The sequence below is a fragment of the Spermophilus citellus genome, assembly GCF_964194105.1.
Source record: "Spermophilus citellus genome assembly, chromosome: 2".
In the NCBI taxonomy this organism is placed as follows: Eukaryota; Metazoa; Chordata; class Mammalia; order Rodentia; family Sciuridae; genus Spermophilus; species Spermophilus citellus.
In genome coordinates this window covers 217,224,445-217,250,947 of record NC_138183.1, presented here as the reverse complement: position 1 = coordinate 217,250,947, position 26,503 = coordinate 217,224,445, and the positions used below count along the sequence as shown (strand labels likewise).

Below are 26,503 nucleotides of genomic sequence, written 5' to 3'. Positions count from 1 at the left end.
TCAGTCTGGAGAAAGCTCAGCCCCTTCTCTTGCCAGCCTATCAGCCTTTTTATTCTCCACAAATCGCAAAATACCACGGACATGCTTTGCACTGAATATCCATGCTACAGGTGAGCTCCTCCAGCTTCACGAAGTCCTCCTTGTTGATCATCTCCTTTCCTGCGCTCGTCCTCCACTGGTTCTTCTTCCAGCTTTGGACCCAGTTAGTGATGCCACATAGAGTAAACATGCTGTCTATATAGAACCAATTTATTCATGTTCTGAACCCTTGGCTTGTTTGATGGCTTTGCAGACTGCTTGGATTTCTGTTCTTAGGTTTGTCTGTTGCCTGGGAAGTCTAATGCCTACAATTAACGGGTGACTGGGCCCAGTAGACAACTATTCCTGCTCTTGCTCTCCTCTGCCCATTACTGGAGCAGCAACCATAAGTGTAGAATATGCCATCACAGATTCTCCCATATAAGAAAATGTGTCCTTGCCCATGTTAGGGGCTAGCTTTTCATTCTGTCTTGAGTATTTTGTGCTTTGCTCTCAATCTTTTTCGTTGAAGGGCTTCTGGAGCTGCTTGGTTACTTTCACTTGGGACACCTGGACATGAGTATTCTCCTGCTTTTCTGAACTATCTGGGTTGGCAGTTTCCAACAAAGGCACAGGCCACATCTTCTGTGGCAAACTTCTTAAAAACTAGCAACAAGAAACCAGTTCATTTATGCTTTGTGCTTATTCCAGCTAGAGAAGAAGCCAGTCCTGAGGCCACTGAGCAAGTTTAGAACATCTGGAGCCTGCAAACAGCTGTGGCCACAGCATACTGTTTCCAAGGAGACTGTGCTGGCCAGAGGCAGCAGCATCCTGTGCATTGCTCAGCTGTGTGTGGCCCACCACATCGTACTCCCAAGCTCCAACCCCTGGAGCTCACTTCCAGAGGAGGAATGGAAGATGTATATTAATATGGATATATTAATATGGAGAACCAAAGAGGTGAAGTAGCACATCTAAAGACTGCACGTGGTGGAGGAGTAGCATATGGTTGAGAGTGGTGTTCAGATTGTGTGAGTGAAAGCAAAAGTGAAGCATACAACTAGGAAGGTATCCTTATTTTGTCCTTGTATTTCAGGGAGCTATGGGGATTCACGATGGTTCCTTAAGATAACCATGACTATGTGGAGACACAGGAAGAATTTCTTTTCTGTGACACAAATACATGCTATTCAAACAGAATTTCTTGTGGCTCAACAATAAGGAAAACAGCAAGGCAGAAGGATATTAAGTAGGATTCCAGCAGAGACCAAAGAGCCTTACCAACAGAAAGTCACTCACTTAGTTCCCTTAGTGAATATTTAGTGAACATTTAGTGGGTCAGGATCTCTTTAAGTATACAGACTCTTTTTGGATCACAAAATCATCCTACAAAAGCACTTATCTTCTTTTCATCATGCATCTTCTATTTAATTTTCTCATTAATCAATTATATTTTTGACATTTAACCTCATAGATTTTCTTCCTCTCTTTGTTTTGTTTCATTTGTCAGGTTTTATGCTCAGCCACACTTCTGCAACTTTCCACTTGGTACTTTAATCATGAGTGCATTATCTCTGAACCTACATTGGTATATTGCAGCCCAGGAACCTGAAAGGCATACCTACTGGAAACTCTTTAGTTCTTCTCAATGTATTGGCTTTCCACTTGGAGTATTAACAAGAGATAAATCCAGAAAATTGCAAAACTTCTACTATCATTCAGAAGGAGAAAAATGTTGAGCTATAACTGAAGCTGAGTGTTAATTTAACCACTTTGAACAACATTGCCATTATCAGTTTGTAAAAACAGGAAATGTTGAAAAATTTGAGAAGCAACATTTTCTTACTACATCAGATGGAGGCACAGACTTAAAAAGTAACACTAACCTTTCATGTGAAAGTGTACTAAGAATATAAGGATTGCAAAACAACTAGAAAATGGTTGAAATTTATTTGATCTTTTTGTGGCATGGTCATGTGAACATACATTTCGCTGAAAGGTCAAACTTGTAAATGTTCCACTGAATATTCTGCGCCTCAGTATCTAAAAATGTGACCTTTATGCTGTGTTTATTCAGCACAGGCAGAATACACTCTTAAAATATTAGGCTATTATCTTGATAGATTTCAGAGCTCATCTACTGGTAGTTGTCATATGCATATGTCTTTTGCTGAAAGATGCTAGTAAAAGATATTTTCCATAGTGCATGTAAAGGAGCATATTCATAATTGATCAGCCATTTGGAAACTGGATAAATCATACCAGCTGCATTTATGAATCATGGAGTTTCTGCTTTACTTATAAAAATAGTAATTACTTCTTTTGAATAGGTGCATTGCAGTTCTAGTAGGTGAATTTATGTGTTTTAAAATGTATTTCTATATTTCTTGTTTAAACTCTGAACTTCTTTTTCAATGAGACATATAAGTAGAAATCTTTTGAATAAATGACTTCTTCATTAGAACAGTTGGTAAGAAATCATATTTCTGTTTATCAAAGGACAGACACATCTATTATAGAAAGAGAAGAATGAACTTTGGAGTACACACCCACTTAACCCTGACTTGATCACTTTATTATTTAGGTGATATTCCCTAAACAGTCTATGAAATAATTTATTGAACTGTGTCACAAAGAAAATTGAAAGTCTTTGGAGATATTGCACAAGGGAAGAGTAATTATAGATATAGAATACTTAATAAAAATTAGAGAAGAAACTAAAATGAGTAAAATACAATGAGATTCAATAGAGATAAATGTATAGATAAACAACAGAGAGATATATGTATGTTTTATATATTTATATTTCAGAATTTATTTTTCAAAAAATATAGTTTTCATGATAATATTATTAATTAAAGCAGTTAGAGGAAGAAAAACCTGTTAAAATATAGGTGGCTATGTTCTATCATAAAAAGTCATTCTCTCAGGAACAAGTTCTCAATTGTGAACTTGAACCTTGGAAAACTCATTTTACTTTTTAATCATAACTTCATTTTTTTTGCAAGTGAGGTGATCACATTTCTATTCTATCAGTGATATATTTTTCTTGAATAACATAAAATTAGGAAATGTGATGACATGACTTAGATACCTGGGGCAGTGATAAATCAGTAGGTTAAGAGAGTAAGTTAGAAATGAGACACACTTGAAAGAAAGATGCATATCCCCAAAGAGATCAACAGAAGGAAGACTGCTAGCAACCCTAGGTATGCATATTTGTACTTTCGTCTAGGAAAGTGGAGACTCAATAATAAAATTGAGGCCTGCAGAGATATCTTATTTTTCTTTGGAAGGGATTCTTCCTTTGAATTGAGGTTTTGTAGAGACACTTGCCATTTAGTGTCCTGTAAGGAAGCCCTCATCCATTGATCTTTTACACACAGCAACTTCCTTTGTGAACAGATTACTGAACAAATCAACAAGGGATACAGATATAGTTCAGTGGTCGAGTAGTGCTTGCCTGGCATGAACACCACCTTGGATTCAAACTTAGTACTACCAAAACAAAAGAGAGAGAGAGAGAGAGAGAGAGAGAGAGAGAGAGAAGAAAAAAAGACTTCAGTAAGTTTTAATTATGTAATATATATATATATATATATATATATATATATACACATATAATATGTCTGCATATCCTTGATAATCCTATAAAAGATACTAGCAAGTTTATGTGAGGATAGAAAATTCAGAATCTGATCATCAGAAAAAAAATTATGTTAAAAAAAAAAGAAAAACACATCTTTTAATCTTCTGATATTATGCCTTCTCTATCAGGTCATATCAATTATAAAGCAGAAGGTTTCACACCTTATGTTAACCAGTATACAATATTACATACCAGGAAAGTTATATTGATTTAGTATTGAATGAGGATTCATGCCATCAGATAGTAGAAACAGTAATAGAAAGGGTTTCAGATTTTTCTCCAACTCCCTTTTTTATTCCGAGCACTAACTGGAACCCAAAATTCCATTTGAAACCATGCTGTGCTGGGCAATTGCTGCTTCTTTTCAAATCCACCCTCACCTTTACCCAGTTATACTGCATCATAGCAAGTCAAATTTCCTTGCCTGGGTAGATTATTTTCTGTGTTATTGTTTTTCTGTGTAAATGTTCAAGAATATCCATATTTCCTTAATTGGAACCTCCTGGTGCCAAATGATTATTTGATCTTCTTGAAAAGAATCATTTAGGAAGCTCTTCATTTGAATCTAATTTTACTCTCACTGGATCTATATATAGTTGATCTCTTCCTTTGTTCAGTGGGACAACATGGTTTATAAGAATTTTAGTGAGCTAAGTAACTAGGCATTTTTGTTTTGTAGTCACATGTAAGGAAAAGATTCCTAAATCTAATTTTACCATCTATTATGCCTGTCAAATCTCCCACTAATTTTAATCACAACTAGCTATATTTGGCTAGTTTGAATTATGCATATGAAACTATATTCCTGTTTTGATGTATTTTTTTAATTAAGTTTTAATTGTTTTATTGTCATAAAAGGCCATAACAATTTAGGTATTTATAGTCCATTGTTCTTTAAGCATATCTTATTCAAGATTCATTTGAGTAATTTAAAATTATATAATTACTACTAGTAATTAATGAATTACTAAAGAGAATGGCTTCACATATTGTTCTTTTACAAAAGAATTTTTTCTTTCAAATGAGAAGGTAGATAGCAGATGACTGTGTTGGGTATAATTAGCTCTGATTCAACCTGTGGTTTTGCTTATATTTTCAGTGCATCTATAGATAGGAAAGAGTAATGGGAGGTTAAATATTGAAGATGAGGAGATAGGATTGAGAGAACAAAGTTGTTTTCATCATGACAATACTACCTGATGTAACATATAATGCTTGGAACTTCAGTACAGTATATGTAGACTTTCATATAATATGGAATTAATGGATGATCAAAAATCAACGTCTTTGAGAACTCAACACAGCTTCCTCATTGCAGCTGGCTTTATGTAGTGTCTGCTCAACCAGAAACTATAGCAACAAGGTCATTTAGAGTCTTACCAGTGCTCATTGCAAGAGCACAAAGTAATTAAGATTCTTGACTGTGAACAAGCAATCTCAAGAAGAATGCTATTGTTTTCTCCACTTGTTTCATTGCTATTTTTGTTAATTATGCCATATACTCTGCTTTAATCTTTTCCCCTGATATTGTTCAGTCACAAGCAACCAGCTTTGCTTCTGGTGCTTTTGTTTTTTATTGTTTTTTTTAAATTGTAGGTGTACAATAAGGCGTACAATAATCAGATATACATAAACATAGTGAACTGATGAGTGTAGCTAAGCTCATTAATGGCCTCTCTCTTCACTGCCCCTGGTGCTTTGCCTTTGCAAGATTTTTTTCTTCCTCCTCATTCTGCTGCTTAATGGAGGTCTTTAAAATATTTTCAGGAGTCAGCATCCTCATAGATTTATATTTCCAATTGTCCAACACCATCATGGTCACCGTTTCCCCTTTGATTCTTTGAGTATAGTATGATTTTTCCTTAGGCTACCAAACAAAAACTGTCTTCTTTCTTCATTAATTCTGTGTAGGGACCCCAGGATATTGATTATAAAATATTTAAATAAAATATTTAAATAAGAGATTATTATTGACCAGTCTAGATGTATGAGCAACTCAATTTTATTCACTGAAAGAGAGTGAAAAATCCTATCTGGGAGTAAACAGAACAGATGGCAAGAGGTCATTTGCATAAAAAGGAGAGGCTTTGTGTTTAAGAGTGAAGTACTAATGAGGTTCCAGGAAAGGGATCAACACCAGGAATGATGGCCTCTAAGCTTGTTGTTTGACCTTCTTCAGCTCCACTAGGTACAACTAGTCGATTTTGTCAATGTCGTGCTTATAGCTCTGGTTGTTGGCTATCCAGAGTCAATAAGTACTATTTTGAGCCACTAAGGACACAGTTCATGCTCTGAATGGCAAACAGATATATTTATTAAGAGCATATCCTTTTCAGGGATTTTTATTTAAAGGCTTAAAGAAATAAGTAAAGCAGACATTTTTGGAGATGTGCTGTAATAAGCCCTAGTACATATATGCAAAAATCTATTTGAAACCATCATATATCTGCTGTGTCTGCTCTTATATAAGAGGAGGGAGTAAGCAAAGAAAGAAGTTTCTTTGACAATTAAGTGATCAATTAAAAAGGCAATTTGTATATAAAAATATATATAATAAGAACAAAAATATATCTTAGAACCTGATTCTTAAACTTTTCACACCCTTCCATAAAAATAGAAAAGTTAGTTTCAGAGGAATATTTGAGTATCTTTGTTCTGCATTATACTCTGGAGAATAAAATAAGAAATTTGAAATTGCACACAAAATCTTATCTAAAATATGCTAAAATCTCTGCAGTGGCAAAATTCTTTACTATTGAAAGAGCTCTTCAATTATGACAATTTTGTACACACTTGGATGAACTGGAAGGCCCTGATATCACCATGTCAAAATTTTCTGGAAAGCACTTTTAAGTCAATTCCACATTTCACTCTATTTTTGAGAGAATAAACTCCATGGAGCTGTATATAATTAGCCCTGTGCAATGAGCCAAAGTACTCTCTCAACGATGCTTTTATCAAAATAAATGGAAAAAATGGATTAAGGGGTAATCTGAGGAACCTTCAGTTCTTTAATATTCCCTGAAGATAATTGGCTATAATCTATGACTGATAAAGAATGAAAGAAAAAGGAGAATAGTGAGGACACATATTTCCAGAGATGCAAGACATAAGACATTATTTTACTTTCTCTGTGATCTGGATGAGTACCAAAGAATTCCAGAAAAAGCATTTTGTTGTGCTTTCAATCAGAATTCAAAGGAAATTGGTGTCTCCTTTAAAAACCTATTTTTAAAAGTGCCATAAAATATAATTATAATTAAAAGTGACAGTTCTTATACATCTTCCCAATGTGGCTTTGAATAATGTGATAACAGATATGACTTAAATTACTTTTTGCTACCTAGTATTAAAGCATCATTTGGAAGATGGAGATGTACAAAAGAGGGGGGGAGGGTGGTAGAATATTTAAACTCAAGTTTAATTAGCCTAATGGTGGCTCACTTTAGAAAATTAAAGTCAAAATTATTATTATTTGATATAAAAATAATGTGCACATTCATTCATTTATTTTTCTATTCAATGAATGCTTATTAGGCATATATTATGTGAGACATTTAATTATGATCTGAAAATAAAAATGATATTTGCAGCTATCATGAAACACATAATATTTAATACAATAATATAAGTACTATTGAGGAGATGTATATGAGTTTATTACTTAACATGTGGTTTATGCACCATCAGCAACTGGTATCACTTAAAAGTTTATTTAAATCACAGGATCTCACATCACATATGAGATCTTCTAAATTAGAATATGTAAAATCCCCTAGGTGATACATATACATATTCAAATTTGTAAATCACTGGAATGGAAGATATGATCAGAGAGAAAGAATAAATTATGGAATTTTTGGTCAAAAAGTAACCTCATTATTTTTGCAATTAAAAAAAATTTGGGTGCATATCCTTTACATTTTATAATGCAAAGACTAAGTTCCTCTTAGATACCACCTAAATAAACTACAATTTTACAAAGCCACACTTCATAGAGAATCATATTAAGCTAACAGCCCAGTGTATGATTTAATATCCATTTATGAGTTGACCATTTGTTTGGTCTAGACCATGGTTGTAAGTCACATTATTACATGTTCTAGTTCAGGCTCCATAAGTAATTTGGAAAATATGCTCTGGACTAACAACTTATTTGTTGTGGGAGAATCAGCCCTATATTCTCTTTTTCTTTTGTCCAGATACTGTATAGCACATTATATGCTGTAGAAAAAAAAAAGTAGCTAATGTACATGTGCAAAACTAAATGCAAATGGAGTTTTGAGACACCCTGTGATTTATTGTACATCTCTCCCTAAGGATTGCTTCCTCAAATCTCTATTATCTAAACTCTCCTATATTTATGACTCTATCTGGGATGAACAAATAAGCCACTGTATTTCTCTCTCTTGCAGACATCTACTTTGCATGCAGTCATCAATTAGTTAATTAATTAACCTGAAGATACTGAATCCACTCATTTTTACTAGACTCATTTCTTATTTTGATGATAATTATTGTTGAGAAATAGTATTTACAATTCTCTGTTTTACAGAATTTTTATGTTTACTCAGAACAGTTAAGAGATATCATATTTTATAAAAACAATGTGGCATTATAATTATAAACTAGGCTTGGCATTATAGGAGCTGGGTATAATGAAAGATTATTTTTTTCATTAATTTCTTCTGGATTTCATTATAACTTATACTATATGTTTTAAAATTTAATAATTTGTGAACATTATTTCAGCTACTAACTGAATTTTTTAAAAATAATCATGATTTAAATTGAATATCTCTAATCAGCCTTTAAGTGCTCTGCTAAAGTGTTGTACACAGATTTTTGTCTTGCTTTAGAGAAACGGCACTAGATTTCTTCTTTGAGAAACAGGCAGGTTTAAACTGTTTAGTTTTTTTTGTTGTTGTTGGAAAAGCATTAAAATATTCCATTTTTTGGTTGTGATTCTCTTTAAAATACACACATTTTAAAATTTCAGTATCATGTTTATTCAGAAAATTCTTGTAGATTTTTATTTAAGGCTAATAACATTATCTGTATGAAGACATGCAAATATATGTTTTGAGTAGACAACAGCAGCAATCAATAGATATTTAAATATAGTTTTACTACACTGAGACTTCATCTCACTCTAGTCAGAATGGCAATTATCAAGAATACAAGTAAAAATAAATGTTGGTGAGAAGGTGGGAAAAAGGTACATTTACACATTGATATTGGGACTACAAATTGGTGCAAACACTCTGGAAAGCACTATGGGTATTCCTCAGAAAACTTAAAATGGAACCACCATTTGACCCAGTTATCCCACTCCTGAACATATATCTAAAGGATTTAAAATCAGCAAACTGTAGCATCATGGCCACATCAATATTCAGAGCAGTTCAATTCACAACAGCCAAGCTATGAAACCAACCAAGGTACCTACCTTCAATAGATGAATGAATAAAGAAAATTGGGTATGTATACACAGTGGGATATTACTCAGCCATAATGAAGAATGAAATTATGTAATTTGCTGGTAAATGGATGGAACTAGAGGCAATCATGCTAAGCAAAATAAGCCAATCCAACAAAAGGAAGAACTGAATGCTCTCTCTGATATGTGTATGCTGACCTATAATAGGCAAGGGAGTGGGGGAGCAGGGAGTGAAGATTCACCAGAACAGGCAAGGGAGAAAGCGGGGAATGGAGGGGGGTTGGGAATGGAAAAATAGTAGAATAAATTGAACATAACTTTCCTACATACGTATATGAATACATGACCAGTGTAACTCCATATCATGTATAACCACAAGAATAGAAAACTATACTCCATGAATCTATGACATATCAAGATACATTCTACTGTTATATATAACTAACTAACTAACTACCTAAATAAATAAATATATAATTTTAAATAATCCATAGATGGATAATAAAAATGAAACATAGCTACACCTGATTTTATTGCAGAATAATTGCTCTCTCCCTACCTCGACCTATAATGGAGATTGACTGTAGGGGTACATTATTACTGAGCTATATCCCTATTATAGACATCTTTTTCACTGCTGTATCTAAAAGCCCTGGCAAGAACAATTTAAGAGGAGGAAGAGTTTATTTGGCATATATAGCTTCAACGGTCTGAATGCATAGAGAGCTGGCTTCATTCCTCAGGACTTGAGGGGAGGCAGAACATCATGGCAGGGTATGGTGGAGGGAAGTGGTTCTAGACATTATACGAGGAAACAGAGAAAACTCTCACTATGACAAAATATATACCCCAAAGGCATACCCCCAATAACCTACCTCCAGTGACACACTACCTGCCCTATAGTTACCATCCAGTTAATTCCTATAAGGGGATAAATGCACTGATTAGCTTAAAGATTCCAAAACCCAATCATGTTGCCTCTGAACTTTCTTGCATTTTATCACACAAGAGCTTTTGGGGGACACCTCATATCAAAAGAATAACAGTCCTCTACCCTTTTGTTTGTTTTATGGTCTTCATTGCTAGAGGCCTCACTAAGTCTCTGAGGCTAACTTTAAACTTGTGATTCTCCTGACTCTGACTTTGTCTTCGCCTGAGTTGCTAGGATTATAGGTGTGTGCCCCTGGGCCCAGCAATAATAAGTTTATGATATAAATAATTTGTGTTTGAATTGTGAAATAACATTGTTATTGTTACTATAATTTTTTGAAGATCCCAAATAAATATTATTCCCAAAATACATTGTTTCATATTTTGTTTGATAAAACAGAAGATTTGGTTGAAATACCTTAAAAACAAGTCAAAATGGAAAAAAAAAAACTGAAGCTGCTTTTATTTTATGCCATTTAGAGTGGCATAAAATTGTTAAAAGTTAATATTGGGGGGCTGCTGTTGTAGCTCAGTGGTAGAGCCCTTGCCTAGCACATATGAAACACTGGGTTCAATCCTTAGCACCAGATAAAAATATATGAATGAAATAAAGGTGTGTTCATCTGCCACTAAAAAAAAAAAATTAAGTTAAAAATTTAAATTAAATCTTTTAAATTAAAAAAAATTTAAAAGGTTAAAATATAATATTATGATACTTGGATATGCTCTAAATTTGTACAAAATTTATATTATTTATATAATCATATATTCAAATATCATTTATTCTCTTCACTATTTCTATTACTTCTGCTTTTCTGCTACTGTGTTTACTACTATCATTACTAATAATCATAATTCTTGCCATCATTTATATTGTAGATTTCTGCATTCCTGACACTGGGTTAAATAATTTTAATGCACTATGTCACTCAGTAAATGTTTGTTATGTCTATTTTATGTCATGTGGGATTTTAAGGTATACAGAGAATGAAAACCATCACTTTTACACTGTTAATTTAGATGAGCCAAGTCTTAGGCTGGTGTGTCTATCATTTAGCACTGACCGATATGAAGTCCTACAGTTTTCTTTATTATATAGGTTAGCTTTATTTACAAATGTTTTATATTTCTCGATAGATATATTTGAGTTATACTTTATTGAAAGAAATGCCATATATTTTATTACCATTATAGCATGAAATACACTATTTGCAATTTGAAGAAATAGACAATAGACGTGGTCATACTGGGCCCACCACAGACTGCCCTTGACAATCACAGTTTGCTGATTGTCATGTGTTAAGATGTTAAAAGTACTGTCTGACAACTGTATGGTGAGTTGAGTGAGATCTACTGAAAAACCAAATAGTCTATTTTTGAGTAGAGAATAAAGAATATACACAGGAAAAGAACAATCATTTCAGCTAACAATAAAGGTGTTTTCAAAGTAATGATGTAGATGATATATAAGAAAGAATTCAGGATAAAATGATAAAATTATTTTTTGAGAAATCAGAAATACAGAAGGGATTAATACATAACACTACTTAGAGACAAAGTGACCTCCTAAGGATCTCAAAGTGCGCCTTTTGGATCCTGTTTATTAGACAATAGTCTTTTAAACTTTTTTAAGGGCAATATTCCACAATGGCCTTATGGAGATCCCAAGTGTAGTACCTAATGTGGGACAGATGATACTCTGAGAAATGTAAGCAGCCACAATCTATCCTCTGGTCAAGGACTTATCTCAAATAATTTTTGTTGTTAGAACTTTTGTCTTATGAAATAAATTTTATAGTGATACAAAAAAAAGGTAAAAATTATATTAGTGTGCAATGACTCAGAGAAAGATAGTATAAAAAAAAAATAAGAGGGTTCTGAACTCCCATTTTATGGTCAGGAAAATGGTAGAGAAATTCATTCCATTGTAAACCCCAGCTACTTCTTCAAGTTAGGATCTATGGAGAGAGAATCAGGAGTTCAGGAAATGAAAGCAGAGGCCATGAAAAACAATTCACAGGGAGTTGGTGTGAACTTTAATGAAGTGGCTCTGGCTTCTTAGAGTACAGAAATGGCATGGATCCGTGACTGTTATGCCTCCTTATTTTTTTGTTTTGAGTGGAAATAGCAACGTTTTCTTTTGTATGTTCTACGATGTCTGTTGTGTGATAAGTTTTGAAAAAATAAATCATTTGCTTCCTTCATTCACAGGTTATAAATTTAAAAATAGTAAAAGGAGAACACTGAGGCACAGATAGAGATGGAGACAGAGATGAAGAAGAGGCACTACACTCAACAAGGCTGTTTGACCTAACTTAGAAAAGGGAATTTTAGGCCTTGAGCTTGAAACTTGGACTATAATGGGATAAGAATTTTAGAGAAAGTTTTGAGAAGGGATTAATTTTCCATATAAAAGGGAGTTAAATTGTGGTGACTAGAGGATAGATTGTGGCTGCATACATTTTCTCAGAGTATCATCTGTCCCACATTAGGTGCTAAAAACTTTTCACTCTATAGAAAAATGGGTGACTTTATGACTTACTTACAAGCAAGAGACTAGATTAAAGAGAATATTCAACCTCACCCAGCACATGGCTTATTCCTGCAATCCCAGCATGCCTGTAATTCCAGCAGCTTGGAAGCCTGAGGCAGGACGATCACAAATTCAAAGCCCATCTCACCAACTTAGTAAGGTATTGAATAACTCAGTGAGAACCTATCTCTAGATAAAATATATATATATATATACACATATATATAGCTGGGAATGAGGCTCAGTGGGTTTAATCCCCAGTACAAAAACGGAGAAAAGAAAGAAAATTCAGCCTCATCCTCTGCAATATTTGTTCTTGGGGGCTTCACAATTGACAACAGTAGCCTGCAACTACTACCCTACTGTGCATAAACCCTAATTCTCATTTAGACACTACATGAAAGGAGAACAATACTTGTCCCAATCCCAGTTTCTTCAGAATCTTGCTTTTCTAGCCTCATTTACTACCTGGCTAAAACTTCAAGAGAGAGCCTAAATTGGAACTGCCTAGCCTACTAGCCATTTCTAAATTATATACATGGATTTCATGATAATGATAAAAAGGACTGTTTCAAGGTAATTTGTTTCCCCAAATTAGGTAATCAAATCTAACCCCGTTTGTTCTTGCCTCTTGCTCTTCCAGTTCCTATCACTATCTCAAACTTTGTGCGAGAATCTGTTTTATTCAGCATTTTTGCTACTGTGACCAAAAGAACTACCAAAACACTTAGAGGAGGAAAGATTTATTTGTGCCTCACAGTTTCAGAAGTCTCACTCCATAGATGGCGGATTCCATTGCTTTGGCACAGAGAGGAGGCAAACATCTTGACAGAAGAGAGTGGCAGAGGAAAGAAGCTCAGGACATGGCACCAGAAAACAGAGACTAAGCTCATAAAATAAATACTTCAAAGACACACTTCCAGTGACCCAACTCCTCCAGCCACACCCTACCTGCCTGTAGTCACCACCCAGTTAATCTCTAAAGTGGATTAATGCATGTGTTAGATTTAAGCTCTCATAATCCAAGCATTTCACCTCTAAACTTTCTTGCATTGTCTTACACATGAGCTTTTGGGAAACACCTCATATCTAACCATAACAGAAACCAATTTAGAAATTTCCTTTAGGTACTATGCTTATACAATAGTTAGTTGGTAACAAAGGATTGAATTTGCTTTCACACAGGCCTTCAGAGCAGACTTCCTTTACTTAAGAATGAACTAAAAAAAAAAAAAAAAAAAAAAAAAAAAAACAGGACTCTAATATTGTGTTAAAACCTAGAAAATTAACTAATGGTCAGTGAATATTTAATACTAGGCCCTAAAATGTACTAATAGCTATTTGTCTTATACTAGCCTAATACCCTTTTAGGTTACAATTGGTAATGTAATAGGACATTTTTAAGTAGCTGATATGAAACGCTAAGATATGGCTATAAAGAGGTTCTCCTTTGACCTGACGTACACACAAAGTCTATTCTCCTCCTTCTCTTTTTTAATATGGATACAAGGTGAGTTATATCAGGTATTGAAGAAAATAGTTTTATTTTCTTTAATAAAAATATCTATTTGGAAGTAGCATACAGAAAAAGGTAGAAAGATAATGGTGCACTTGTAATTGGATACAAGCCTCTGTAATTTAAAATTGAAGATCGTCTCTTGGTAAAATTGTTATTTCTAACTACTTAGAGAATTTTATTTTCAGGATACACAACTAGGTGAGGAATTGGGAAGATAGTGTTTTGTGTTGCCATACTCACCATACCATAGTATCTTTCTGTTGACCTACAAATGTAAGATTGGTAAGAAGCAGCATGTGTGAAATTTGCTTGAGTCTGATGGCTTGGGATTACTCAATATTAGCAGGTATGCTCCTGTGAGAGTTTTCAAGGCCTGTGGAAGTTGAGTTGTGTGAATGTAAAAAATGAACGAATATTTCATGAAGAATATGCACATCTGATTGATAAAATCAACTTCTGAGAAGTCCTTTGTGAACTTTAAGAAATCTTTTGGAAAATATTTGCAAATTAGGAAGAGGGCATGCTTGAGCTGGTGGATGCAAGACTAAAAGCTTTGTGTAATTTATCTAAAAAATATACTGAGGGGCATAGGAGTAATCCAGTGTGTACTGATATTTTAATGTGGAAAGGATACATTTTAAAATCTAGAATATCTATTTTTCTTAAAATAATTACATAAATTTAGAGTTTGCCATATATAAATGCATATAATATTTTACTTGACCTTCACAGTACAATTGTAAGGTGGGTGCTACTCTTTCCTTTGATTAGAGATGAGGAAACTGAAGCTAAGGAAGTCTCATAAGTTAGCCTATATTTTCACATGTATCAAGCCCAGGAACAGGACTTGTATTATTATTTCAAAGCAATATATTGTCCACTTGGGTATTATTTATTCAAGACTGATTATCAGATTATTTAGTAACCTGCAAGGCCTACAAACCAATGTGAACAATCACTTGACAAGACAGAACAGATGGGCATCAGTTGCATTGCAGTACTTATATCTGCTAGTTTAGAGTAATGATGTATAGAATTAAGCCAAAAATGAACTGAGGGGAAGACTGGTATATAGCGTATTGCCTCTCTTCTTTCCCATGGAAACATTATTGTTTTCAGTTATTAAAATGAGTCACAGAAAAGCTTAGATAACTTCTTCAAGTTCACACCATGTTAATTTGGCTCCTCTGAGAAGCAGATACTATGGATAGGATTCCTTATACAAGCAATTTATTAGGAGAAAAATGAGGGTAAAAATGAGAAGAATGTCAAAGTGTATGGGAGAGCAAATTGTGAAGTTCTCATTTACCCTATAGAAGAGGATTGAATCGAAGGAAAGATGAGTAGGAAAATATTCTAGACTATAGTGAAGTCCTAAAAGGTCTCAGAAAAGCTGATGATTAGGCCTCAGAGTAGTCACTCATGTGTCCCTCAAATGGGTCTGTTTTAATCTACATACTATGTTCAGTCACTAGCTGGACACATTCATCTGAAATCATGGCATCAGATGTAAGAGCATATTTTATAGAATCACAGGGTGAATTCTGCCCCATGCATTATGCTTCCTGAAAGGCACATGTTTATGGTTACCATGTGCACATATATGACTGATACAAAAAAAGTAGACACTAAGTTTTAAAACTGTCTCTGTGATCCAGAGAATTGAAAGGAGACTTCCAGTAATACCTTAACTCTCAGTTTAAAAGGAGATATAAAAGTAGGTTATTTGAGAAAGCTTTCTTGGAAGAAATTACATGGTTACTAGACAATTTAGTTGATATATAAACAAATCAGATATTGACAGAAGTATCACTCATTGTCTAAGAAAACAGAGAGTATCTCAGGCACTCAATTGCAATCCTGAAGTCCTATAAATGAAGTGTAAGGATGAACTGGAAATTTTAAAATATCCCGTAAGTACTGGAATATATATATATATATATGTGTGTGTCTCTCTCTCTCTCTGTGTGTGTGTGAAACAATAGATGAAGATTATATTCCCAAATAAAACTGTCTTCCAGAATCAAAAGCAAGTCATTTTTTTTAAGGAAGAAGGCACAATTCAGAGTTCCATTTTATTTCCTCTTAATGCCATATAAGAAGTATGTTATTTAATAGAATTAACAAAATACACAAAACAATAAACTATGACATTTACCATGGAGAAGGAAAAACAGTAAAATCAGACTTCAAAAAGATATGGGTAGACAAGGTAGTAGAATAGAGGAAAGCTGTATTTCTTCTCACTAAGCAACCCAGGATTCAAGCAGCGGGAATACTGCTTCTCTGCAAGGTGGATAAAAGAGGGATTTCACTAAACCTCAATATAGGACAGAGTACCTTAAGGACTTAGAAATTTAGGGAACAGTCAACAAGGAAAATGGACAACATTAGAAATAAACTGCCAGTGATACCAGCAACATTGGCACAGAAAGAGGGAAAGCACTGAGAATCAGAACGCACAGTCTTAGTGAGCAAACTCCTAAGATTGGAGGGGCAGCCCTAGGCTGTACTGCACAATATACTGATGCATAAAATATGCTTTATGTTTCCCAATGGTCCATGGAGAACCAAGACAACGGAGATGCATCAGCATGTGGCTACCGACCTGGAAACCTAAGTCCAAAAGATCTGAGCTGAGTCCTATACATGGTCTTGGCACACAACTGTCAGGAGATCTAGACTATGCCTAACAAATGGCGAGAAAAATAGGTATAGAGAGTGTTTTAACCAAGGTAATTCTTGTTTGGGGGGCACCCAGGAAATAGATTCAGGGTTCATCAGGTAGAAGAGGATTCAAGCATTTAGGATAGTAGCCATGACATATTCCGTGGTGGCCACAGACTCCTGTCTCCAGCTTCAGCATCAGCTCCCAGCCAGTTTCATTTTGCTGCCATTTTACCCTTATTAACACCCACTAGCCCATTTTACCTCAAATCTTTTCCATAGGTCCTTTTTATATGCAGGTCAAATAAAGAAGGTACACTGCCAACAGGTTATATAAGGGGGCTCATGCTACAAGTTAATATTTATGACTTGGAGTATATATGTTGAATCAGAATGATTCTGGCCTTGACTAACCATAACATAGCTAGTTCACGACCCTGGCTACACACTAAAAACATAACATAGTGCACAGGAAGTATGGAATAGGGAGCCTACTACAGCGATGTTGAGCCTGCTCCAACAGTCCACCCCTTTAAGATTTCTTACTATAAAATCTATGTGTCTGAAGTCTTCTGCAATGATCCCTTAGTGAAGAGGGCCAGAGTCCTCCATCCACAGGCCACAACAACAACATAGCTGTAACAACATACAACCAAAGGCCAGTCATCTTTATGATTAGTGAAAGCCATTGTCAGTTTTATCCCATATCAAGGTGGCAATAAAAGTCTTTCCTAGCCATGTTCAAGGACAGACTGGATTCACCAGTTGTCCAACAAAACTTAGGCATTTTACTGCATACCCAATAGGTACCTCTGGTGTAGGTGTGTGTCTAGTTCACAATGGTGTTGGTAAGACCACACCTATAGATGATAAAAAAAAATCAATTACAGGAATTAGCACAGATAAATCACATCCATCTGTGAAAATGCATGTCAACTTTGAATCCCGGGAAAGTATAGTGGTCATCTGTTGTGGCTTCCCTGGGAGCTGATACCACACTCAATCAGCTTGGCTTTGAACTTCAGCAGGTTCTGTATACTCCAGCACCAGGGAACACACAATTGGCCAAAGGGAAATAGCTAAAGTGCCCTTTAAGACCTGTGCCGCATTTGCAAAACCCAGCCAATTCACATGTATAGGGCAGGGCATTCACTAGTTATAAGGAGATCACACTCCAAACCTTTACCCCATGGGACTAAAAGGATAACCCAATGAAGGAAGGAAAGTGTTTATTGTCCAGAGCCATGTCCAATCTACATTTTGCCCCTATTTAACATAGTGGGAACAGGCTAAAGAACATTCCCTTGTTACTCAATCCCAGATTTAAGTACAACATCCTTTGTTGTCACCTGGACCTGTGTTAGGGTTGTTGTGCAGTGCAGTAAAGCTTCAACAGAAGCTGATCCCCCTCACTGGAAATGCTCATTCAGAGCTCTTAGAATGACCCAGAGGTGCTGTGCACACCTTTTCCCAGAAGGTAGGTTGGGTGGAGTTCTAGGTCCTTGCTTAAGCAGGTTGTTATCTCTTTATTTTTTTTTACTTCTTTATTTTTTGATTATTAGTTGCTCAAGACAATACAATGATCTTGACATATCATACATTTGATTCAAATAGGATATGAATTCTCATTTTTCCACATGTACAGATTGCAGGATCACATTGGTTATACATCCATGTGCATACATACAGCAATCCTAGTGTCAGTTGTATTCTGCTGCCCTCCTTATCTCCTCTCCTCTCCCCTCCCCTCCCATCACTATTCTCTACCCATTCTACTGTGATACTTATCTCTCTCTCTCTTTTTTTTATTCTCTTCCCCCTCACACCATCGTATATGTATTTTGTGAACCCATGAGGGTCTTCTTCCATCTTTTGTGCAATTCTCCTTCTCCCTCCCTTTCCCTCCCTCCTGTTTTCCTTGTTTCGTGGTAATCTTCTTCTCATGCTCTTCCTTCCTACTCTGTTTTGAGTCACCTCCCTAATATCAGAGAAAACATTTGCCATTTGTTTTTTAGGGACTGGCTAACTTCACTTAGCAAAATTTGTTCTAGTGCCATCCATTTCCCTGCAAATGCCATGATTTTGTTATTTTTTAATGCTGAGTAATATTCCACTGTGTATAAATGCCACATATTTTTAATCCATTCATCTGTTGAAGGGCATCTGGGTAGGTTCCACAGCCTAGCTATTGTGAATTGTGCTGCTATGAACATTGATACAGCTATGTCCCTGTAGTATGCTCTTTTTAGGTCTTTTGGGTATAGTCCGAGAAGGGGAATAGCTGGGTCAAATGGTGGTTCCATTCCCAGCTTTCCATGGAATCTCCATACTGCCCTCCAAATTGGCTGCACCAGTTTGCAGTCCCACCAGCAATGTACAAGTGTAACTTTTTCCCCACATCCTCGCCAGCACTTGTTATTGTTTGAATTCATAATGGCTGCCTTTCTTACTAGAGTGAGATGGTGTCTTAAAGTGGTTTTAATTTGCATTTCTCTGATAGATAGAGATGGTGAGCATTTTTTTTTGTGTGTGTGTGTATTTGTTGATAGATTGTATATCGTCCTCTGTGAAGTGTCTGTTTAGATCTTTGGCCCATTTGTTGATTGGGTTATTTGTTTTTTGTTGTTTAACTTTTTGAGTTCTTTGTATACTCTGGATATTATGGCTCTATCTGAAGTATGAGGGATAAAAATTTGTTCCCAGAATGTGGGCTCCCTATTTACCTCACTTATTATTTCTCTTGCTGAGAAAACACTTTTTAGTTTGAATATGTCCCATTTGTTGATTCTTGATTTTAACTCTTGTGCTATAGGTGTCCTATTAAGGAATTTGGAGCCCAACCCCATGAGATGGAGATTAGGGCCAACTTTTTCTTCTATTAGATGCAGAGTCTCTGGTTTGATTCCTAGCTCCTTGATCCATTTTGAGTTAAATTTTGTGCATGGTGAGAGAAAGGGATTCAATTTCATTTTGTTGAATATGGATTTCCAGTTCTCCCAGCACCATTTGTTGAAGATGCTATCCTTTCTCCATTGCATGCTTTTAGCACCTTTGTCTAATATAAGGTAGTTGTAATTTTGTGGATTGGTCTCTGTGTCCTCTATTCTGTACCATTGGTCTACCCACTTGTTTTGGTACCAGTACCATGCTGTTTTTGTTACTATTGGTCTATAGTATAGTTTGAAATCTGGTATTGCTATACCTCCTGATTCACACTTCCTGCTTAGAATTGCTTTAACTATTCTTCGTCTTTTATTTCTCCAGATTAATTTCATGATTGCTTTTTCTATTTCTGTGAGGAATGCCATTGGGATTTTGATTGGCATTGCATTAAACCTATAGAGTACTTTTGGTAGTATGGACATTTTAATGAGCATGGTATAACTTTCCATATTCTAAAGTTTTCTTCTATTTCCCTCTTTAGTGTTCTGTAGTTTTCATTGTAAAGGTCTTTCACCTCTTTTGTTAGGTTGATTCCCAAATATTTTATTTTATTTTTTTTTTGAGTATATTGTGAATGGGGTGGTTGTCCTGATTTCCCTTTCAGAGGTTTTGTCACTGATATACAGAATCTCTTCTTTATGCCTGCAGACTCTTGATGAAATTAGATGTGCAGCTTCCATTGAATCTGTAATTGGGTTGCCCATTGTTGCACATCTTGATCTGAAAAATGAGTCCCTTTGTCACTTTTTTGTTGTGATGGGCCTTCAACATGGTCAGGGCATGAATCATAGCACACTGATTTGCTTGACCCCTGGACCAGGCAAACAACAAGCCTGGTGCCATATTCACTGCCATCAAGGCAAACATGTCCCTTTCTGACTTCAGTAAAGCACCAATGTAGTCAACCTGCCATAATGTCAGAGGGATTCATTCCTACATTACCTGGCCATCTATGGCTCCAAGGCATTGGGTGTGTGGATATTCCTGAGCACAAATGCCTAGCAATCCTCTACCAGGGTATTTGATTTTGAAGACAGACTCCATTGTTTGACTATATTTCACGTAGTTTTCACATCTGTATGCTGTTGTCTGAATTGAGCCAACCCTCTAAGTCAGTGTTAGGCACCTGCTGTAACAACCACACCCTAGCCAAAGCATCTGATTCATTATTCCCTGGACTAAACAGGTGGTATGACAAGTAACTTGCCCTATAGTCAGCTTTTGCTACAGAACTTGTCCCTAGTATACAGAACAACTTTTGAGCATATCACTATGGAGGATGCTTTATTTACTATCACCATTTAGCTCAGTTAATTGGCTATTTTGTCTTATACTATAACCAAACTGGATGATGTCTGTATTCAGCACCGTAGCCAACCACTGTCATCCACACAGGCAATTCTTCATCAATGGAGTCATTTGTGTACCAAACACAGAACATTATAGGTGCCTTACCTCCAAGCTATTGGGTTGTTTATGGTTCATCTCTATAGGTAATGGACCTTAACATCTCTCTCTTTCGGGACCCCTGCCAAGCTCTTACTACACTTGGGCTCTCTCTTGGCTGGGCTTTATTGTTCCTCACTGATCTTTAGCACATGTGGTTTGTGCAGAATCAATAACTTGTAGTACATGGGGTTTCATGCCTCTGTCAGCTCTAAGCACCCCTAAATCTCACAAGGGTAATATCAAAGTGTTCAGGGGCTCTCTTGGCCTCTGTCCAAATTATTTTCCCAGATCCACCAATTCTGCTTTGTAGATGGATTGTGTTGAACTTGGTTACCTAGGCCGGCCCTGCTGGCAGCTGCCTGTCAGAGCCATCAGCTGCTGCTGTTTATATTTCTGCATTACCCCTGGCTAGTCATGCAAGCATTAATCTTCTTCCTCCTCCTCAAACTCCAACAGTACTATGACAGAGTTTGAGGAGTATTTTCAAGGTACATGTCTTCCTCCAGTGACCATACTCTGGCTATTAAGGCCTCTTTCTTATCTTGTAACTTCCTCATCTTGGGAATCTCTTGTAACTCTGTATCAGTTTTTGCTCTCAAGCTGTAAGAAGCACTTATTCCATGAGCCCAGTGGCTGTGATAGCCAGCTCCTCAGGTCATTTGCCTCATCTGCACTTCCACTGCCATCTTTGTCCTTGTCCATGGCCTGGTGGCTGGGCTCCATTGCTCAGTTCACAGTAACCTCCGCCGGATCCAAGTTTACCACAAGGAAATCATAAGTCTTTATGTTCATAGGAAACCCATCCACAGTATCCCAACTATACCCAGGAGTTCATGCTAATATCATTCATTTGGCAACCAAATGCTACATGCTGCTCAATAACCATAGGTTCCTCCTGTCCACCAGGGTTGATTCATCACTCACCTGAGGAACAGACTGCCCACTAAGCCAACTTTCACATGGGGGCTCTGACCCAGGAAACAGATTCAGAATTCAGCAGGTAGAAGATGATGCAAACCAGTTAGGATAGTAGGCATGCTTTATTCAGTAGTGGCCATAGACTCCCACCTCCAGCTTCAGTTGCAGTCCACCAGCCAGTTCCATTCTGCCCCCATTTCATCCTCATTAACCCCCCCCATTAACCCATTTCACCCTGAGTCTCTTCCATAGGCTCTTTTTTATAATGCAGGTCAAACAAAGAATGCAAATATAAGACACACACAAGTTACAGTTTATGACTTAGAGTATACATGTTTAATCAGAGTGTTCTTGCCTTGGCTAACCATACACAGCTAATTCCCAGCCCAGGCTACACACTAAAAACATAACCAGAAATCTTGGTAAGGGAGCCTAACTACAGCTGTTTTGTGCCTGCTCAATCAGGAATACAAGTCAAAGAGGCCAAGGAGAGCACAGCTCCCTCCCTACCTTTGAGTCTAGTGGCTTGAAGGACCAGCTGAAGTGGCTGGAGAATTGAATAGGTGCTTGTGACTATACCCTAAGCCTGGGAATTCAGGAAAGGCAGGGTCCATGGGCAGCAGAAGGGGCAAAGAATCGTCTCCTCACCCTCACAAGTGGAACTCTGGAGAGAATCCTGGGATTTAGTTTCCCAGTGTAGATCACCAAATGCTGGGCCCAAGAGATGCATTGATTTAATATCTCCAGACCGGTTGACACTCAACAAAGCACTTGGACGCTGACTAGACTTAATCCCTGCCTTTAAGAGTTCCACCTACAGCAACTCCTGTCACAGAACTCTTCAGGGACTCCACCCAGAGAGTGGACCTGACAATACTTCCCTTTTCACACTACCTCATACTGCCTGGAAAGAAAGCTAAGAATTTATGAACTTTAACTGGCAAATTGGTGTACAACACACAAAAAAGGAAGGGTTTGACTGCTTACAGTCTCCAATTTTGTGCTCAATACGTACCTTAAGAAGAAATGGAAGAAAATACAGTTGGGCACCACAGTGAATATATATTCTCATTGACTATTTTGACCACTGCAATGGAAATTATTTTTAATTTTTCATCAAGAATATCTTTTTATTTTTTCTCTTCTCTCTTTTTCTTCTGTCTTCCTTTTCCTGATCCATTTCTCCTCCTCCTCTTTCTCCTGTTCTTCCTCCACCTTCTCTTCCTCCTCTTTTTCCTCCACCTCCTCTTCTTCCCCCTCTTCCTACTCATCCTCCTCTTCTTCCTCCTCTTCCTACTCCTCATCCTCTTCTTCCTCCTCTTCTTCCTCCTCCTCCTTCTCTTCCTCCTCCTCTTCCTCTTCCTCCTCTTCCTCCTCCTCCTCCTCCTTCTTCTGTTTGTCTGTTCTAAATGGTTTATGGAAATTTATACATAATCATATTGGCTTCTTGTCTCTCATTTATACCATTTTTTGATGATAGTTATTTTTTCTTTGTCTTTTGAGGGTTAGGGTTTTGGATTAGCATATATGGGTTTTGTTTTTTATTGTTTTTCACTTGTATGTTTCCCTTGTTTCTCTTTCTCTCTTTTTTTTTTCCAACAGCAAATCTCTGTTCTATTTTTATTTGTTCTTTGATTTTTTACTAATTTTTTTCTCTTCCTCATAGTTATCACATTCTACAGATTATCATTTTCCCTGTTCATTTTTTGAAATTTCAGACCTATCTATTCTTTTTCCTCTTAATTAACTCAATTCCTAATATATTTTAACACTAATTGGTTTATATAGCACCTGTCTCCACCACTAACTCTGTTACAATTATTAATGCAGTAGAGGTCATAGATGACATCTGTTGTATATTTTATGCCAGATATAATACATGATCACTTACTAATTTTTCCTAATGGCAATTGCTGTTCCTAACATTTTAATTTATTGTGCCAATTAACACTGTGGATGTCATAGTAGGAACTAAGTATTTAGTTTAGTACTGTATATTGTGTGCATTGGGTGTTGTTATTATTTGTTTCCCTCTAATATGTGAGGTGCTAGAAACTTATAGGGACATTATAAGTCCTGCTGCTTCAGATCCATACTGATAGATGAGTAAACACAAAAACAATATGAAAAAGCCAAATAAAGATACTACAGAATTAAAAAGTGCAATTAATAATTTAGGTTTAACAGACATTTATAGAATTTCATTCATCAATGACTAAAATGCTTTCAGCTTAGCAGCAACACATAGAATTTTTTTTTTAAATAGATCATATTTTAGGCCACAAAGCAAATTTTAGCAGATGCAAAAGAAAAAAAAAAGAAATAATTCCTTGCATTCTATCAGATCATACTGAAATTAAATTAGAAATAAATGATAAGATATAAACAGAAACTATCTAACAACCGGAAACTAAATAATACACTATTATACACTATTAAATGATAAGGGGACAGCAGAAGAAATCAGGAATGAAATAAAAAAAATAAATGATAAGATATAAACAGAAACTATCTAACAACCGGAAACTAAATAATACACTATTATACACTATTAAATGATAAGGGGACAGCAGAAGAAATCAGGAATGAAATAAAAAAGTACTTAGATATAAATAAGAGCAGTGATACCAAATATCAAAATCTCTGTGACAGTATGAAAATGGTTCTAAGAAGAAAGTTCATAGCATTGAGCTCATACATTAAAAGAAGAGAAAGTAACCAAATAAATAACATTATATTACATTGCACGTCACTATAAAAATAAGAAAACACCAAAATCAGTAGAAAAATTAAATCAGAGCTGAAATCAATAAAATTTAGATTTTTAAAAATTCAAAAAAATCAATGAAACATAAAGTTGGTTCTATGAAATAATGAACAAATTGTTAAACCCTTAGCCAAAGCTAACCAAAGGAAAAATACAAGTTATTAAAATCTGTTATGAAAAAAATATGTATATATCACCCCAGACACTACTGAAATACAGAGGATAATCAACAAATTATTTTGCAAATTTATACTCCAATAACCTAGAATTAATGTTGTTGATGAAGAGATCAACAAATTCCTACAGATATATGACCTATCCAAACTAAACCAGAACAATATAGAAAACTTAAACAGATCAATTTTATGTAATGAAATTGAAGATACCATCAAAAAACCTACCAACAAAGAAGAGCCCAACACCAGATAGATTCTCATCCAAGTTCTACTGAACCTTTAAAGAACAAATACCAATCCTCCTTAAGTTATTTCATAAAATAAAAAAAAGGAAGAGTTCTTCCAAATTCATTCTATGATATCACCCGATACCAAAACCTGATAGACAAAGATAACTCAAGTAAGAAAACTTCAGATCAATATCCATGATGAACATGGATGCAAAAAAAAATTAATCCTTTTAAAGCAAATCACATACAAATATACATTAAAATGATAGTGCACATTATCAAGTGTGTTTCATCCTGGGGATGCAAGATTGGTTCAACATACAGAAATCAATAAACATAATACATTTTATAAACTTAAAGCAAGAATCTCATGATTGGCTGGGAGTGGTGGTGCACATTTGTAATTCTGGTGATTTGGGAGGCTGAGGCACGAAGATCCCCAGTTCAAAGCCAGCCTCAGCAAAAGTAAGGTGCTAAAAAAAACTCAGTGAGATCCTGCTTCTGCTTCTTAATAAAATACAAAATAGTACTGGGGTTGTGGCTCAGTTGTCAAGTGCCCCTGAAGTTAATCCCCGATACAAAAAAAAAAAAAAAGAATCACATGATTATTTCAATAGATGCAGAAAAAAAGCATTTGACAAAATACAGCATCAATCCACGTTTAAACACTAGAAAAACTGGATATAGAAGAAACATCTCAACATTGTGAAACCCATATAAGACAAACTCAAGGTCATGTTGGTACCTTTTACCTCCTTTGGTACCGTGGCCATTATTGGGTGTTGGCTGAGGTGGCCTCATGGGCTCTTCCAGAGCATTTTCATATAAGTGACCTGGCTGGATTGGCATGCGGGCTTTTAGCCCCAACTCAGGCTTTTGACCTTAGCCCCACAGAATGGTTTAACCTGAAATCTGCCTAGGCCCCTAGTGATAGTGACATAACTGCCCCCTATTGGTTCTTGCTACTTTCTCTTCTTACCCCCTCCTTCTATCACTATATAACCTTGTCCCTAACACAATAAAGTTGAGATTTTCAGCACCTTCACGGCTGACAAAACTCCAGGCTCAGTGTGGTTTCTTCCCAATCTTGTGATGGGGACTGGGCCGCGACACTTACCCTCTTGCTCAGCCCCTCAGAGACGACAGGCTGGTCTTGCCTGTCTCCCAGGTACCCTTGTTGCAGGGAGCAACACTCATACATTGTTGGTGGGACTAAAAATTGTTACAACCGACCATGCTCTGGAAAGCAGCATGGAGATTCCTC

At 36.0% G+C, this 26,503-nt stretch overlaps 1 pseudogene across 1 annotated transcript; it reads right to left on the bottom strand.

The window, feature by feature from the left end:
• LOC308641793 (ribonuclease H1-like) lies at positions 1-26,088 on the bottom strand (annotated as a pseudogene). The gene is made up of 2 exons: positions 25,992-26,088; positions 1-684 (listed from the first exon to the last, which is right to left on the bottom strand). The product of its transcript is annotated as a ribonuclease H1-like (transcript).
• Between the last annotated feature and the right edge of the window lie 415 nt (positions 26,089-26,503).